Below are 16,236 nucleotides of genomic sequence, written 5' to 3'. Positions count from 1 at the left end.
CGGGAGTCCTGACCTCGCCACAATAAGGTCACTTTTATAATTAATAATAATGATCGTGTATAAAATTTGAGAAAATTTCATTACGTTCAATCAATCAATCAATACTGATCTGCATTTAGGGCAGTCGCCCAGATGACAGATTCCCTATCTGTTGCTTTTCTAGCCTTTTCCTAAATGATTTCAAAGAAATTGGAAATTTATTGAACATCTCCCTTGGTAAGTTATTGCAATCCCTAACTCCCCTCCTTATAAATGAATATTTGCCCCAGTTTGTCCTCTTGAATTCCAACTTTATCTTCATATTGTGATCTTTCCTACTTTTATAAACGCCATTCAAACTTATTCGTCTACTAATGTCATTCCACGCCATCTCTCCGCTGACAGCTTGGAACATACCACATAGTCGAGCAGCTCTTCTTCTTTCTCTCAATTCTTCCCAACCCAAACATTGCAACATTTTTGTAACGCTACTCTTTTGTCGGAAATCACCCAGAACAAATCGAGCTGCTTTTCTTTGGATTTTTTCCAGTTCTTGAATCAGGTAATCCTGGTGAGGGTCCCATACACTGGAACCATACTCTACTTGGGGTCTTACCAGAGTCTTATATGCACATTCCTTTACATCCTTGCTACAACCCCTAATCACCCTCATAACCATGTGCAGAGATCTGTACCCTTTATTTACAATCCCATTTATGTGATTACGCCAATGAAGATCTTTCCTTATATTAACACCTAGATACTTACAATGATCCCCAAAAGGAACTTTCACCCCATCAACGCAGTAATTAAAACTGAGAGTTATCGACGATTAAAATTAAGTGGTCAAATTATACGGACTTCCCCTATTTAACGATATATCATGTTAATTTATTTCTCAATGTCCAGAGATATGTTTTGATTATTACCGAAGGCAGACTTAGAAACTAGTACAAAGATAATTAACATTAACTGGCTTGGAGTAATTTCATTGTTTCGCTTTTGAAACCTATACCTGCGTCCAATAAAATCAAGTCCTTCAATCTTTTCTATAAGTTGGATATCGTGTTGGAATGTCTCTCAAATTTCTTTTCCGTTCAGTGGGCTTAAGAGTTTTACAAGTGGACAACTCGTTTTATCCTTGACCTAACAAAACCATAAAACAAAACATCCGCCATTCAGTAAATTACTGTCGAGGGAGGTAGTTTCGTGGTAAACAGTTTCATTTCTTTTGGCCTTTCTTAAGAGTGGAAGTTGATTATTTAGGAGAACTACTCCTGTCTTCTTATCGAATATATTGCTTGCATCTTAGTATTAGCTTCCACTGTTAAGTTGAACGAAGTTCTGAGGGAGGGGGAGAAAACTTTATTGCATTGTTAGCTACTGAGCTCAATTTGGCAACGCAGCCTAGCCGCATGTCACGTTCACTTGTTATTGGTAATAAATACAAGATGGCAGAGAGGCGAACGAACAGGAAGTCAGGGGAAAATAGTCAGTTCTGCAGCAAGGAGACATGTCTTAATATAGTGAGGGTAACCAATCGCTGTGTCTTAGCAAAATAAAACGTTCTTTCTTCTTGCCTTTCACTGCCGTTCTTTTCTCGTCCCTTTCGCTAGTGATATTGTTTTATCTCTACGATGTTTTGGTTTGTGCTCAAGCCGATTGGTTTCTCTCTATTCGTGCGTGCTTCTTTCCCCTCCCTACTACGTTTTCTACGCACATACACGGAGTTATCTCATTTCTTCTTTCCTCGCCCGTTCGGTCCTCTCCAATACGAACAACACACTCACAAAACGTTGAATTTTTCTCTCGTAAATCGGGTAACGATCGCCATAATGTTTGCTGGCACAAAGGAAGCAGGGACATGCTGGTCGAGTTACACCGACACAGAGGTATCCAGTTCTGGCTATGAACAAAGGGAGTCCAGCACATTTCTGTTGTGAATGGGCTACGAGTTATGATCAGTTTCAGAGAGGAGCATGTACACTGATCTCCAAGAGAGACTCTAAAAAAAAATATGTATTTAAAATGACCCCGAATTGTTCTTTATAATACGAAAGAACAAACTGAAACAGACAAGAAAAACCCGCAGTTATCCATGAGTTATGATCGGTTTCACAATGGAGTAATGTAGAAGTATCGATTTCTATAGTAAGCTTCATGAAGGCTTAAATACTATCCTGGTAATGTTAAATTTAACATAACCGAGCTCGATAGCTGCAGTCGCTTAAGTGCGGCCAGTATCCAGTATTCGGGAGATAGTGGGTTCGAACCCCACTGTCGGCAGCCCTGAAAATGGTTTTCCGTGGTTTCCCATTTTCACACCAGGCAAATGCTGGGGCTGTACCTTAACTAAGGCCACGGACGCTTCCTTCCCATTCCTAGGCCTTTCCAGTTCCATCGTCGCCATAAGATATATCTGTGTCGGTGCGACGTAAAACAAATAGAAAAAAAAAACATAATTACATCCCGGTTTCTCAGGAACTGTCAGAAATGATAAAATGAAATTTTGATAGGATATAGATTCATATCTAATACATTTATTGACCTGTTTTATTGGTTCTATCTTCATTATAAACCAAGATATGGTTTTCCTAAACTTCTTTCATGGTTGGTTTTCTCTCGCACTCAGCGAGGGATCCCACCTCTACCGCCTCAAGGGCAGTGTACTGGAGCGTGAGATTCTGGTCGGTGGATACAACTGGGAAGGAGGACCAGTACCTCGCTCAGGCGGTCCCACCTGCTTTGTTGAACAGGGGCCTTTAGAGAGGAAGAGAATTTTGGAAGGAATAGGCAAGTAAGAAGAAAGAAATGTCCGTGCCCTTAAGTTAGGTACCATCCCAGCATATGCCTGCAGGACGGAAAAGCACTTCGAGGATGGCCGAGGTTGGAATCGAACCTTCCTCTACGCAGTTGACCTTTCGTGGCTGAGTGAACCCCGTTCCAGCCCTCATGCAATATTTCAAATTTCGTGGCAGAGCCGGGATTCGAACGCTGGCCTCCGGGGGTGGCAGCTAAACACACTAACCACTACCCCACAGAGGCGGACGGTTATTTTAAACAAGTTCTTAAATTTTAAATACATTTATTTTTAAAAATTATTTATGAAGGAACTAGGTGTTACATCTCCACCATTGTAGATCCATATAAAATATAATTTTGTTAATGAGAGGTATCGATTTCTACACTAAGCTTCATGAAGGCCTTAAGGACTATCCTGGTAATGTTAAAATTTCGGAACTCTAGCTTTTGTAGTTTCTATGAAAACGGAAAACGTTCGCGAAAAATGTAGTTTTTCAAACATCACACTCGAAAGTGTAAAGCCATTTACAAAACGTGGATGCTACCATGTTTCTTACCACATAAACACCAGATATGAAGTGATGTCATAGCAACCAATGTAACCAACTTATGCAGATGGATATTTACTACAAAATAATCAACATAAATTACCGCCTTCTAGAGCAAATAGTTTCAGAGAACTTAACTGAACAAGTGACTACGAGCTGTGGAGAAATGGCTTGTGCAGTAACGTTTTTTTAAAATTCATAAATACTGCAGTCATCAAAAATCAAAGAAAAAACATCAAATTAAAGTGGGAAATATAAATAACTTCTTTAATTAAAAGAACTAAAACTCGACTTTTTCTACCAACACCACCTTTTATATTAGCCGTAACAAAACAGTTTATTTAAACTCACTGATGTTTGTAATCTGGAAAATCTGAATGATTCATAAAAATGCATAAGTTATGAATAGTTTCAGAATTTCTACTGTAGTCTCTAAAGGACGCTGAAGTATTATTGTTGGTTCATTATAATCCGAAGGGTCAAATCCTTCGTAAATACAGGCGAACTCTCACACACATGCGCGCTCGCATAAAAGAACGTGATATCACAAGAAAAGTTCAGACTCAGTTATCAAAATATTGTTATGCCCATCTAAGGAGCGCGTTTGAACTTATTAGCACTATTTTGATTCTTTTTCTTCTTCTTCAGTTCCCAATATTTCTTCATCCTCTCGCTGCGTTCTTTTTTTACGTCGTTCAGTCCATCTTGTATATAGTCGGTTGGGCTTTACAGAAAAATTGTGCTTGTATTTAAGATTCTATTTTATTCTATCTTGAATTGTTTCTTCATTAATGCCAACTTCATTTACGTCTCACTGATTTCTTTAAGCCAATTATTGTGATTTTTTGTTGATAAGACTATAAAATTTTCTTTGTCAGCCTGTTATTATCCATTCTATATAACTGACCATAAAAATGTAATCGTCGTTTTCTGATTGTATCCGTGATTTTTTTCTTTAACTTGGTAGATTTCATGTGATTTATTTTTCATCCAAGTTCCATTCTCGTACTTTGGTCCTAATTTTTTCCAGAGGAATTTTCTTTCTTGTTTTTCGTTCACCTTTATTCGATATCTGCCACCAATTATAATAATTTCAGTTGCATAAAGTGCTTCCGTTTTAACTACGTTATAATGTCGTAATTTTGCCTTCCTTGATATAGTTATTTTATTGTATAATTTCCAAATAATTTTGTATACTCTTTGAAGTTTTAAATTCTTTCTTTGTTAGCTTTATTATTATTATTATTATTATTATTATTATTATTATTATTATTATTATTATTATTATGAAGGCATTTCACTACGAGCTTCATTTGGAGCATTGCGACTCTATTAAAGGCTGATAAGAAAAGAATAGATACATTCGAAATGTGGTGCTGACGTCGAATGTTACGAATTTTCTGGACTCACATGCTAACAAATGAAGTTGTTCTCAAGAGAGCTGAAGAAATCATCAGTCTAGATAAAATGATCGCGAAAAGAAGATGTAGTTGGATAGGTCATTTACTCCGGCATTCATCATGGTGCACCACACTGCTTGAAGGGAAACTGGAAGGAAAGACTAGAAAAGGACGACCAAGAGCAGAGTTCCTTGATGGCATTAAAGGGCGACGTCCATATCAACTAATCAAGCAGCTGGCTCAAGATAGAAGGTCGTTGGACGAGGACAGTCATGCTACCCACCAACCATCAGGTTGAGTAGAACGAGAGATATATTATTATTATTATTATTATTATTATTATTATTATTATTATTATTATTATTATTGTTGTTGTTGTTGTTACGGAGATATCCGTAGAGCAGAAAGAGGTGAAAGAAGGTGCGGGTCTAACTACGATATCAGAAATTGAGTTAACACTTTAAATAAAAGGTTATATTTCTTTCAGAATTTCAAACTTAACCAACTTTCACTTAGTGAAATAATGAGGTTACGGGTACAAATAGCAATCTTGAAACAAGACTTGGAAAATCCAAGATTAGTGAATTTTTACAGATTTGGGACTTCAAGCCCTTAGTTTACAAATTCTGAGATACCAGATCCAGTTTACAACCTTGCGAAATCTCAATGTTTAGATAGGGACGAAAATATCCCCATTTAGGAGCATTTGCTCCAAAATGGACAATATTTAGCCTTCCAGAGGCACTCCTCAGTATAACAAAAGAACTTAGAAAAGAGCTTACATGCTCTCATTTCCAAACAGGCTCTGCCCTGAAACCGAAATGTTTTCTCCGTTTTGTGGACGACACATTCGTAAACTGGCCTCACGGGAGCAATAACCTATAGCTATTTCTCGACCATCTCAACTCCATACACGTAAATATTCAGTTCACCATGGAAATAGAAGTAGGTGGAAAACTACCGTTCCTGGATGTGCTAGTAATATGCAACTCCAATGGGACGCTGAGTCACGCAGTATACAGGAAACTCACTCACACAGACAGGTACCTACACGCCTCGTCTCATCATCACCCATCACAAAAGCAGGCTGTCCTAACATCACTGGTGAACAGGGCCATAGCGATATCTGACGCAGAGCACCTCGAGGAAGAGAAAGAACGCCTCACGAGAGCCCTCAGGAAAAATGGCTACTCGCTCAATAACATCCGACGAGTCCTTAGAAAATAAGAAGAGGACAAAGAAAAGACCGCCGCAGGAGAAAACAACGGGAAAGAAGAACTGACCCACCCGAAAATAGCGATACTGCCATACATTAAAAACACTACAGACAGGATCGGCAAGATACTGGACAAATTCAACATAAAAACTATCTATAAACTTCACCGGAAGCTAGCCCATTATCTACCACCAGTAAAAGACACAATAGAATTACAGGCCCCTGGAGTATATCACATTGAATGTAGCTGCGGAGCTTGTTATGTAGGTGAGACAAAACGTCTGATCTCCACCCGCCTAAAAGAACATATCCGTCACACCAAGAACCTAAATACAGATATTTCAGCGGTAGCCAAGCATTCCTACGAAACTAGGCTCAGCATATCATTTGACAAGACCAAGATCCTAGCAGCTGTCCCTTGGAATCTGGAAACGAAAATCCGCGAGGCTATCGAAATCAAGAAACATCCGAACAACATAAATTTAGAAGAAGGATACAAAATCAGTAATTCTTGGATGCCTATCATTCATAGTTTAAGACATACAGACCACAACATAAACACATGGGCCGCAACCCCATTACATAACAGCGCGGGCAAGCCCCCACTACCTGGCTGTGACAAATACTTTCCAGAATACTCACGAGACAGCCAGGGCTTACGTCAGCCAGAAAGGCTAGGATATAAAAGGCCAAGATCAGGGCCACACTAGTAGTGCAATTTCTGCCTGGGAGACTGATCACCTCGGATCGAGTAGGGGTATTTCAGTCGCCTTGACAAAGAATACTGCAATGTATTCGAAACGTCGGTAGACTGTACGTGATATGCAGACAAGTACAACACGGTTCAACCCGGAAATTAAATTAAATAGTTACATCGAAAGGTTACAATCTCTAGCCTCTCAAGGCACGATTTACAAGGGAAATAGTTTTACACAGGAGTATCTAGTACCCTACCTACTGGGCCTTCATGGAAAAAGAACAGGTTAGATTACTGGCATTCCTAAGTGAAGAAGAAAATCCTAACGGGGCTCTCGACCTAGTGATACAGAGGCTAATCCCAAGCTACTGAGGTGACTCGAATGAAAGTTACTTTAAGGCATTACAGAAAAGAAGGAAAACAGTCACAAAATCGTAGTCACCTCGAATCAAGTTGAAGGGGAACTCGCGAGGAACGCACTCTCTATTACCGAATTACAGTTAAAGATTCTATGAATTTTTTACATTACCTGAACGAAAATTTACATTTTAGAAACGGCTGGTTACATAGTTAGAAATTCGGACCTTACCCTCGGATAAATTTGCGGAGACAGCAAGAAAGATAGAATTTATGTGGCCATTACCTGGTTGTTGTTCTGCTGCCGAAGAATGAGGCGCCCCGCCTCCTGCCTTAACACACACACTCACAAAGAATACGATCAATGAGACAAGATAGCCAGAAAAGCCTAAGCTTATATACCCGAAGGGGAGGTTCGAGAGGATTCTGGACGAGTCCGGACACACCCTCTCAATTTTATCAGTAAATACAAAAGTTACACCCAAAAACCAAGAAGTAGCCTGTAATAGGCTGAAAAATAAGTGCAGAAAATTAGTGATTGGCCCATTCAAAAATTGGCGGAGAGAAAAAGAAGCGTTGTCAATCCGAAAATGAATGAACATTGATTCAGTTCTGAAAACCTAGAAATACAAAACTTCTTTAAATTATAAGTTCTTCCACCTTGCACCAGAGTGCATGACCAGAGTTTTTGAAATGACATCTATGGAGGAAAGTTTAAACTTCTTGAAGTAAACAAACACAAAGCAAATAAATCCTGTCAGTTAAGGCAACTTGACAATAACACAATTTATACTTCAGTAGTGACATCTTTTGATAAACGTTCCAACTTCATGTAGTAGCAGTTTCACGTTTGGTTAGACGGATAGAGTTCTTTAAGGCGCGGAGTTGAGGTGTAACTCCCGGTAGAATTATTATTTTTGTGTATTTGGGATTACGTTTATATTAATGATTTGTTCAATTAAATACTTATAAGACCGTGAATTTTAAATTTTGTTAGTTTGTTTTTTATAACCAGAAAACAGGCGCGATGTCCCCAAAGACGTCCATGAATTGCATTAAATAATGTTGGGCGCATGCAACAAAAATATAAATTGGATAATAATCTAAAATTAAAACAGTTTTCATGAAAACACTTTGAGCAGAATACCAAATTTTGTAACAATACAAGACACAAATATATAAATGGAAATATTTATTTTTAAAATTTTACTATCCATATTTAGTAGTCTTCTTGGCTAAGGGGGCATCACGCCGGCCTCTCAAGGGGTTCCGTGGTTCAAATCCTGGTCACTCCATGTGAGATTTGTGCTGGACAAAGTTGGGGCAGGATAGGTTTTCCTCCAGATACTCCGGTTTTCCCTGTCATATTTCATTCCAGCCACATTCTCCAATACAGTGAAACCTGCACGCAACGGAATCTTATAGTACCACGTTTCTTTTCCGCTGTGCACAGGTTTCCGTTGAGAAAAGATAAACGTGATATTGTACCAAGGTATTAGTGGCGGGCTGAGTAGCTCAGACGGTAGAGCGCTGGCCTTCTGACTTCAAGTTGGCTGGTTCGAATTTGGCTCAGTTGGCTGGTATTTGAAGGTGCTCAAATATGACAGCCTTGTCCCGGTAGATTTACCGGCACGTAAAATAACTAATGCGGGACAAAATTCCGGCACCTTGGCGACTGCAAAAGCCCTAAAATTGCATATTTAGTCGGACGTATAACCAATAACATTATTACATTACATTTCAAAACTTGTAAACAATTCATCTTTGATCGCGAACGAAAAATTACAGATAAAATTGTACATATTGCGTCGTATACTGAGAAGACTTTTCGGTTTCCGCCTTCAGCAGGTTCCGCTAAGTACAGGTAATTTCGAATATATTTCAGTGTTAATCTAGGGAGGCCATGGAATATTTCCGTTATTACGAGGTTTCCGTTATGTGCAGGTTCCTTTGTAAACAGGTTTCATTGTATCTGTCAGTTATTAACCATTATCCCAGAGGAGTGCGGCAGACTTCGGCAGCCAGCACATGTCATTTCCCGACACGGTCAAATGACTGGAAAAAGGCTGTGCATTTTCACTTACAGTATTTATTTATTTATTTATTTATTTATTTATTTATTTATTTATTTATTTATTTATTTATTTATTTATTTATTTATTTATTTATTTATTTATTTGCCGGTCTGAGTGGCTCAGACGGTTGAGGCGCTGGCCTTCTGACCCCAAGTTGGCAGGTTCGATCCTGGCTCAGTCCGGTGGTATTTGAAAGTGCTCAAATACGACAGCCTCGCGTCGGTAGAATTACTGGCACGCAAAATAACTCCTGCGGAAAAAAAATTTCGGCACCTATCCAAATTTACTCAGTCCTTTCAGAGATACTTCCAGAGTATCAACTACCATGAAATAAAGCTGTTGTTTCATTAACATTACGTAATTATTTACAATATGATTTTATAACTGCTAGGTTCTTCAGCCAGCCGAAACTAGTTTTGAATAAATTTATAAAGATCCTGAAAAAGAAAACATGTACATGAAAGAAAGGAAACATCTTAATTCAAATGGAACTACATGTTTCGCCCTTGAAAGAACATCATCAGACTGTATCAAACCACACTCAAAATGATTTATTTAGAAATGTAAAAATATTTATGTTTAAATTCTATTTAAATCGTTTAAAATATGGAATTTCGAAGCTTATCTTAATGAAGTCCTGACATCTGTCCACTCTAGCATAGAATGCAAGTTGGTGTAATACCGGTACTCCGTTGTTGACGTGAATCCAGCTGGTTAGTTAGTCCATTAACCCTCGATCACGCCACGCTTCCCCACCCCACCCCCGCCCTGGTTAGGTTAATGACACTCTGAACCTTAATATTATGAGTTTTTACTCATATTACTTCTTTTATTATTATAATCCTATTAAATTTGATTTATAAACTATGCAGGTGTTCTTCATGAGCCTTTAGTGGCCTGCCTATAATATAGATAACTTTCCGTTGCGTCATTCTCCGCTGACGTCCAATCTGAGGAACTGGCAGCAGTTTTTATTTTTGTTATTATTATCATCGTAAATGATTGTTTTTAAAAAATTTCGATATCTTGCTGATGTCTATATGTTTGCTTCTATTTTAGATATGTAACTTTAGGGCTGTGTTGACGTCTTGGCCTGTACTTGTATTATGATGTCCACCTCTACGGTGTGGTTAGTGTGATTAGCTGTCACCCCTCTACTCTGCCGGAGATCCGAGTTACATTCCCGACTCTGCCACGAAATTTGAAAATTGGTACGAGGGCTGGAACGGGGTCCACTCAGCTTCGGGCGGTCACCTGAGTAGAGGCGGGTGCGATTCCCACCTCAGCTATCCTCGAAGTCGTTTTCCGTGGTTTCCCACTTTTCCTCCGTAATGCTACATAAATTGAAGGCATGGACGCTTCCTTCCCTCTTCCTTGTCTATCCTTTACAATCTTCCCATACCACAAAAGGCCCTTGCTCAGCATACCAGGTGAGGTCGCATGGGCGAGGTACTGGTCCCTCTCACCGGCCTTGTGCTCTAGGACACTGTCCTTGAGGGGGTAGAGGTGAGGTCCGTCGCTGAGTCCGAGGGAAGAACCAACCCTGGAGGGTAAACGGATTGAGAAATAAATAAATAAATAAATAAATAAATAAATAAATAAATAAATAAATAAATAAATAAATAAATAAATAAATAAATAATAATAATAATAATAATAATAATAATAATAATAATAATAATAATTATTATTATTACTATTATTATTATTATTATCACTGTTGGAGAGTTAGTGATAGAAACATCTGCGAGCACAAAATATCTAGGAGTGACACTTGACTCCAAGCTCACATTCTGGACTCATATTCAGAGAGTGACAGACAAGGCAGTAAAATACACGACTGCACTTAGCAGACAAATGGGAAATATTAAAGGTCCGAAATCCAGTAAACGACGTCTTCTCATGTCGACGGTTCAGTCAGTGCTTCTATATGGTTCTGAAATCTGGGCTGAATCCTTGAGATTTGCTTGGTATCGGAGAAGGATAGCTGCCGTACAACGGAGAGCGGCTTTACGTATTGCATGTGCATACCGCACTGTTTCCGAACCGGCAATCCTCACGGTGGCAGCAATAGCCCCAATAGACCTACTCGCATTGGAGCGGCATGAAATCTGGCGTACCAAAGAAGAGCTGGGAAAGAAATGTGCAAAGAAGCGCGCCTTCAGTCAACTGATGAGGCGATGGCAACTCGAGGCAAATGGACCAAGCGACTGATACCACGCTTGGATATCTGGGTTGAAAGGGCCCATGGTGAAGTAAATTACTACCTCACGCAGCTTCTAACAGGACATGGATATTTCCGGAAATTCCTGCATAAAGTGGGCAGAGCGAGTGACGCAGCATACATATACTGCGATGATATTGACGACGTATACCACACCTTTTTTGTATGCGGCCATTGGACAATTCAGAGAAGATGTGTGGAAACTGAACTAGGAGAATTGACAACAGATAATGTTATTTCGGTGATGCTGCGGAACCAGGAATCCTGGGATCGCGTGGCAGTACATGTGGAGGACATCCTTCGTCAGCAGAAGAAGAAGAAGGATTTGGAAGCATACGAACGTTCGTAAAGAAGAAATGAAGAAAGAAGACGTCTGAAAGACAAAGCACGATATCACCCTGAAGTAATGCGAGAGCGGTTCCGGGGTGATGACTCACATCGTGGGAAAAGGGTGTGTGGTTTTTAGTGGGTAAGAATCCCACACACTTGTGGAGTGCGGACCCTTCACAAGTGTCTTTTTGAAGATTTTCCACAATCCCTCGTAAAAAAAAATATATATTATTACTGTAGTATAGGTGCCTTTCGAAGGATGAGTACCGATTGTATCTAGTTGCATTTTTGTATTCTTTGAATCTGAAAAATTATTTATTAGGTTATCATTTATTTATCAATAAAAATAATGCCTTACAAAATACACTTTAATTAAATTCGTACTTTCGTCAAACAAATCATTAACATAAATTTAATCTTAAATTCACAGTAATATGAACCACTTCTCGGATAAATATTGTTGTTCATCTGAAACCGGGAATGGTACTGCGGCTGAAGGCTCATGAAACCAATCCTTAACGATAACCTCTCTTATGATCTGTTCTATCGAAAAGAGAAAAATGGGTCCCCAGTTAAACCCTTTAACTTAACTTGAAATGACATGAACACCTTTAAAACAGCCCATTAATGATAACTCCCTTGTTATCCTCTTATCGGAAAGTTGCACATGGGAAAACATTTTTAGAAATTGATTTCTATTAAGGCAGGTGGTTTTCCATTAGCGTTAGTCATGTATGTTTTGTGGGAGGCTAAAACCACTGTTGCGACTTCCTATAAATCCCCAAACCAAACCGGGATTTAGAAATAATATTGGCCTAATACCTACCCAAGGACAGATAGAAATATTGGTAGAAATACATGGAGTAATTTCCCTGTTATTGACGTCCGAAACGGGGGAGGAGCTTACGGTCAGCTGTTTCCAATATGGCGGCGAGATAGTGACGGGAAGTAAACACGACAGTGATCGGGTATGCATCTGTAGGATTTATTAAGTGTTCATAATGTCTTTGGTGTCGTATGCGCAACTGTTGAGAGTTGTCGGAGATTTCACGCGTCCATTAGTGGAAGGGAAAGAAATATTCAAGCGTAATTACTTGATATGTGTAGGTAAAAAGTTTGAAACAGAAGATGAAACTGGTGTTGTAGCGTTGTGTTTACAATCATCCCACATCGATTCATATCCGCACAAAGTTAATGTTGTCTTGAACAAGGGGGTGAGAATGTGAAGTGCAACTGTATATGTAAAGCGGGTTTGTCAGAGAAATGTTACCGTTGACACGCTAATTCACCTTAACAGTTAGGCTACTGTAATTTTCCACTATTAGAGGTTATGGAGTAATTTCTTGTTGATTTGGTCCATGCCAAAGCCTTAGCCAGGTGACGGGGGAGTTACCTGTTTTGTAAACTGTAATCTTGGGGAAGAAAGAATAATAATAATTCTACTAACCAAATGTTGTAAACCAAATAAATCCTAGGCTTTATACAGGCTTGTGTTGGAACAGCCCACATAAACTTAATGTTCTTCCATTTTTACCATCAGCACGAAAGTTAGAACTTAGAACCGACAATAATAAGTATAAAAATTATAACTACCTACAGAATATGCAGAGCAAAGTTAGAAAATTATAATTTAAGAGTACTATAACCTCTACAGTCACAGTTGTTTGGGGTTAAAGAATACTTGGTTTGTCCAATTCTACCAAATAATTAGATTATGGCTTCTAATTTATGATGACCGGGCGAGTTGGCCGTGCGGTTAGGAGCGTGCAGCTGTGAGCTCGCATCCGGGAGATAGTGGGTTCGAACCCCACTGTCGGCAACCCTGAAGATGGTTTTCCGTGGTTTCCCATTTTCACACCAGGCAAATGCTGGGGCTGTACCTTAATTAAGGCCACGGCCGAGTCCTTCCCATTCCTAGACCTTTCCTGTCCCATCGTCGCCATAAGACCTATCTGTGTTGGTGTGACGTAAAACAAATAGCAAAAATAGCAAAAAAGGACTGATGGCAAAATACTACATATTTTCTTTCATTGATAGAAGTATTTTATAGGCAATTTAAATGCAGTGCTTAATTACCACCAGTTAAAGATATTACTCACATGTAGATAGTTAATTTACTGTCTGCTGTTACACATATGAAGAAGTTTACAAAGAGCGGATTACATTCTATGTGCGGCACAGAAGTATTAGGCTTCAAGTTTATCAGTATTTTTGATGTAGCTAAATCTTTGTGAATACAAATTAGAGACAATAACTATCAATGAGTACAATAAACAGTACCGGTACCTACGATGTGGAAAGAAGTCGTCTTCACGAGAATGCAGACTGCACACTGTCAAGTATCGCGTAACGCGTTTTCCAATTTACAGCGCGGAAACCCATCTTTCTCTCTGAACTTTTATTACAGGAAAGTAGTGAACAGATTTCGCATCCGTTTTATACGATTTGCAACCGTATACAGAGCAGTACCTCCTCAAATTTGACAATTTTGTTTCTGTTTCCATCACGACGTCAATGCTTCGCCATGTAAATAATCCTCACCAGTCACTATGTTGCAGCTTCAACATTCTAGGAACATGCAAGGAAGAGGGAACGAAGCGGCCGTGGCCTTAAGTGGCATTCGCCTTGAGGAGAAGTTGGAAACCACGGAAAACTACTTCGATGATGGATGAGGTGGGAGTCGAACCCTCCTCTACTCAGTTGACCTCCTGAGGCTGAGTGGACCCTGTTCCAGCCCTCGCACTACTTTTCAAATTTTGTGGCAGAGCCTGGAATCGAACCCGGTTCTCCGGGGGGTGGCAGCTACTCACGCTAACCACTACACCACTGAGGCGCCCATGAGTACTGTACCACTATACTTGTTTAATGGAATTATTTAGTAATATAGGGGACATATAATTTCCTTCCCATTAGCATGTCATACTGGGATTACTAGCTGAAAGGTAACCTTGAAATTTGTCCATTACGAAGTGTAGCCTAGTTTTAAATACCAATGCAACTGACATCTACAATAAAAGCTGACAAATAAACAGACACTAAAACTTTTGAAAAATATGCAGATGTTCATTATTGCACCTAAAACGGATATCTGAACGAAAATTTCGCCAAAATAGTCAATGTACAGACACACGGTCGTTAAGATTGTATTTATATATATTATCGTTTGTTTACTGACCTCAGAGAGCACCTTCAATAATTTTGAGGTATTTCTTTCAGGAAAATGATCGAATAATGTTATTATAAACGTTTGAAATAATCCGAATATAGTGATATTTTAAATGGCATTAATAGGCAAATAAGCACGGAACAAACTCTCGTTTATAACCCTAGTATAAGAACACGCGTACAATTGACGAGTATGCGACATTCAACTGCGCACTGCTCCTTCCCGCGTTAACCACAACAGACCACCTCCACGTAGTGCTTCCACTGATCAATGTGGATGATGTCACCGTAGCGTTTAGATGTATGAGTGAGGAGCGAATGCCGGGAGAGTTCGTTTCCTGTAAGTCAGTGGGCTTTTCTACGTAATGTTGGTAATGACGCCTTATCCTTGGTACGTGAAACTTAGGTATTATTAGTACGTAACAGGTACTTGGATGTTGTCGTATGCCGGTAGGTTGCTCATTCCGGTTGGTTGCTTTATAGTTATTAGGCATGTGGCTTTCCAGGGCACAACGTATAAAAGAAGAGTGAAATTGCCGTATTCTTGACGAGCTGGATGAAGATGATAGTGGGAAGGCAACCGTTTAGAAACTAAATCTGAGCCTGAAGCCTCTCCGATAACGATCCGAACTATTCACCCAGTGACGATGGTTCCAATGATAATCTCGACTGTGTTCCAGATTTACGAGCTTCTGTTGAAATTAAGCATCGAAAGGGAAATTTCAAAAGGGAACTAGGAAGAGAATAACTTCAAACAGCTCAGCTTGAACCTTTCAATCTCTAGAACAGCTTTTTGTTGAGTGTAAAATTATTTGGAAAGGATGGGCATAGATGGAAACCAACTGATTCAAACACTGGAAAAGAATATAAAAAATATTGTTCATATCCGATCAGGACCTACGCCGTACATAGAACTTGATCCACTTTAGAGTCTTGATTTTTTTACTAACAACATAATGCAACCTATAACTCGTAATTATTAAATCATATTGTGGCATGGTGAGCCGCTGCGTCCGCCATGTCAATGTACAATCACGGGCAGTAGCACAAGCTAGCCAACTCCAAACCGCACTCTCATCACCAAGGAAGGCTCACCCTCTCCCTACTCCCATCACCAGGAGGAACACAGCCGCTTGCGGATTGTTCGGCACCCCTGTCGCTATCTCGTTCGTCCTGCTCGCTCACTGGAAGCCTCCGGCGTTATGAAAGAATCTCGACGGCGCGCGGAGAGTATTCGCCTTCGGGAAGACTCTGGGAGGAGGAAGCATCCAGATGGCGAGTGCCCAGGTATTTAAGTGAGGCGCGAGTTACTTGGTGTAGTGAGTCCAACGTGCGGCCTCAGTGAGTTAGCGAAGAGTGCAGTCACTGTGTTAGTGACAGCCTGGGCTGAGATATCAGTCTGTTGGTACCGAGGACTCGTTTCTGTGTGCCTCTCGTCGTGTG

The sequence above is a fragment of the Anabrus simplex genome, chromosome 9 (assembly GCF_040414725.1).
Source record: "Anabrus simplex isolate iqAnaSimp1 chromosome 9, ASM4041472v1, whole genome shotgun sequence".
Taxonomy (NCBI): domain Eukaryota; kingdom Metazoa; phylum Arthropoda; class Insecta; order Orthoptera; family Tettigoniidae; genus Anabrus; species Anabrus simplex.
Note: the sequence above shows the minus strand (reverse complement) of the source record.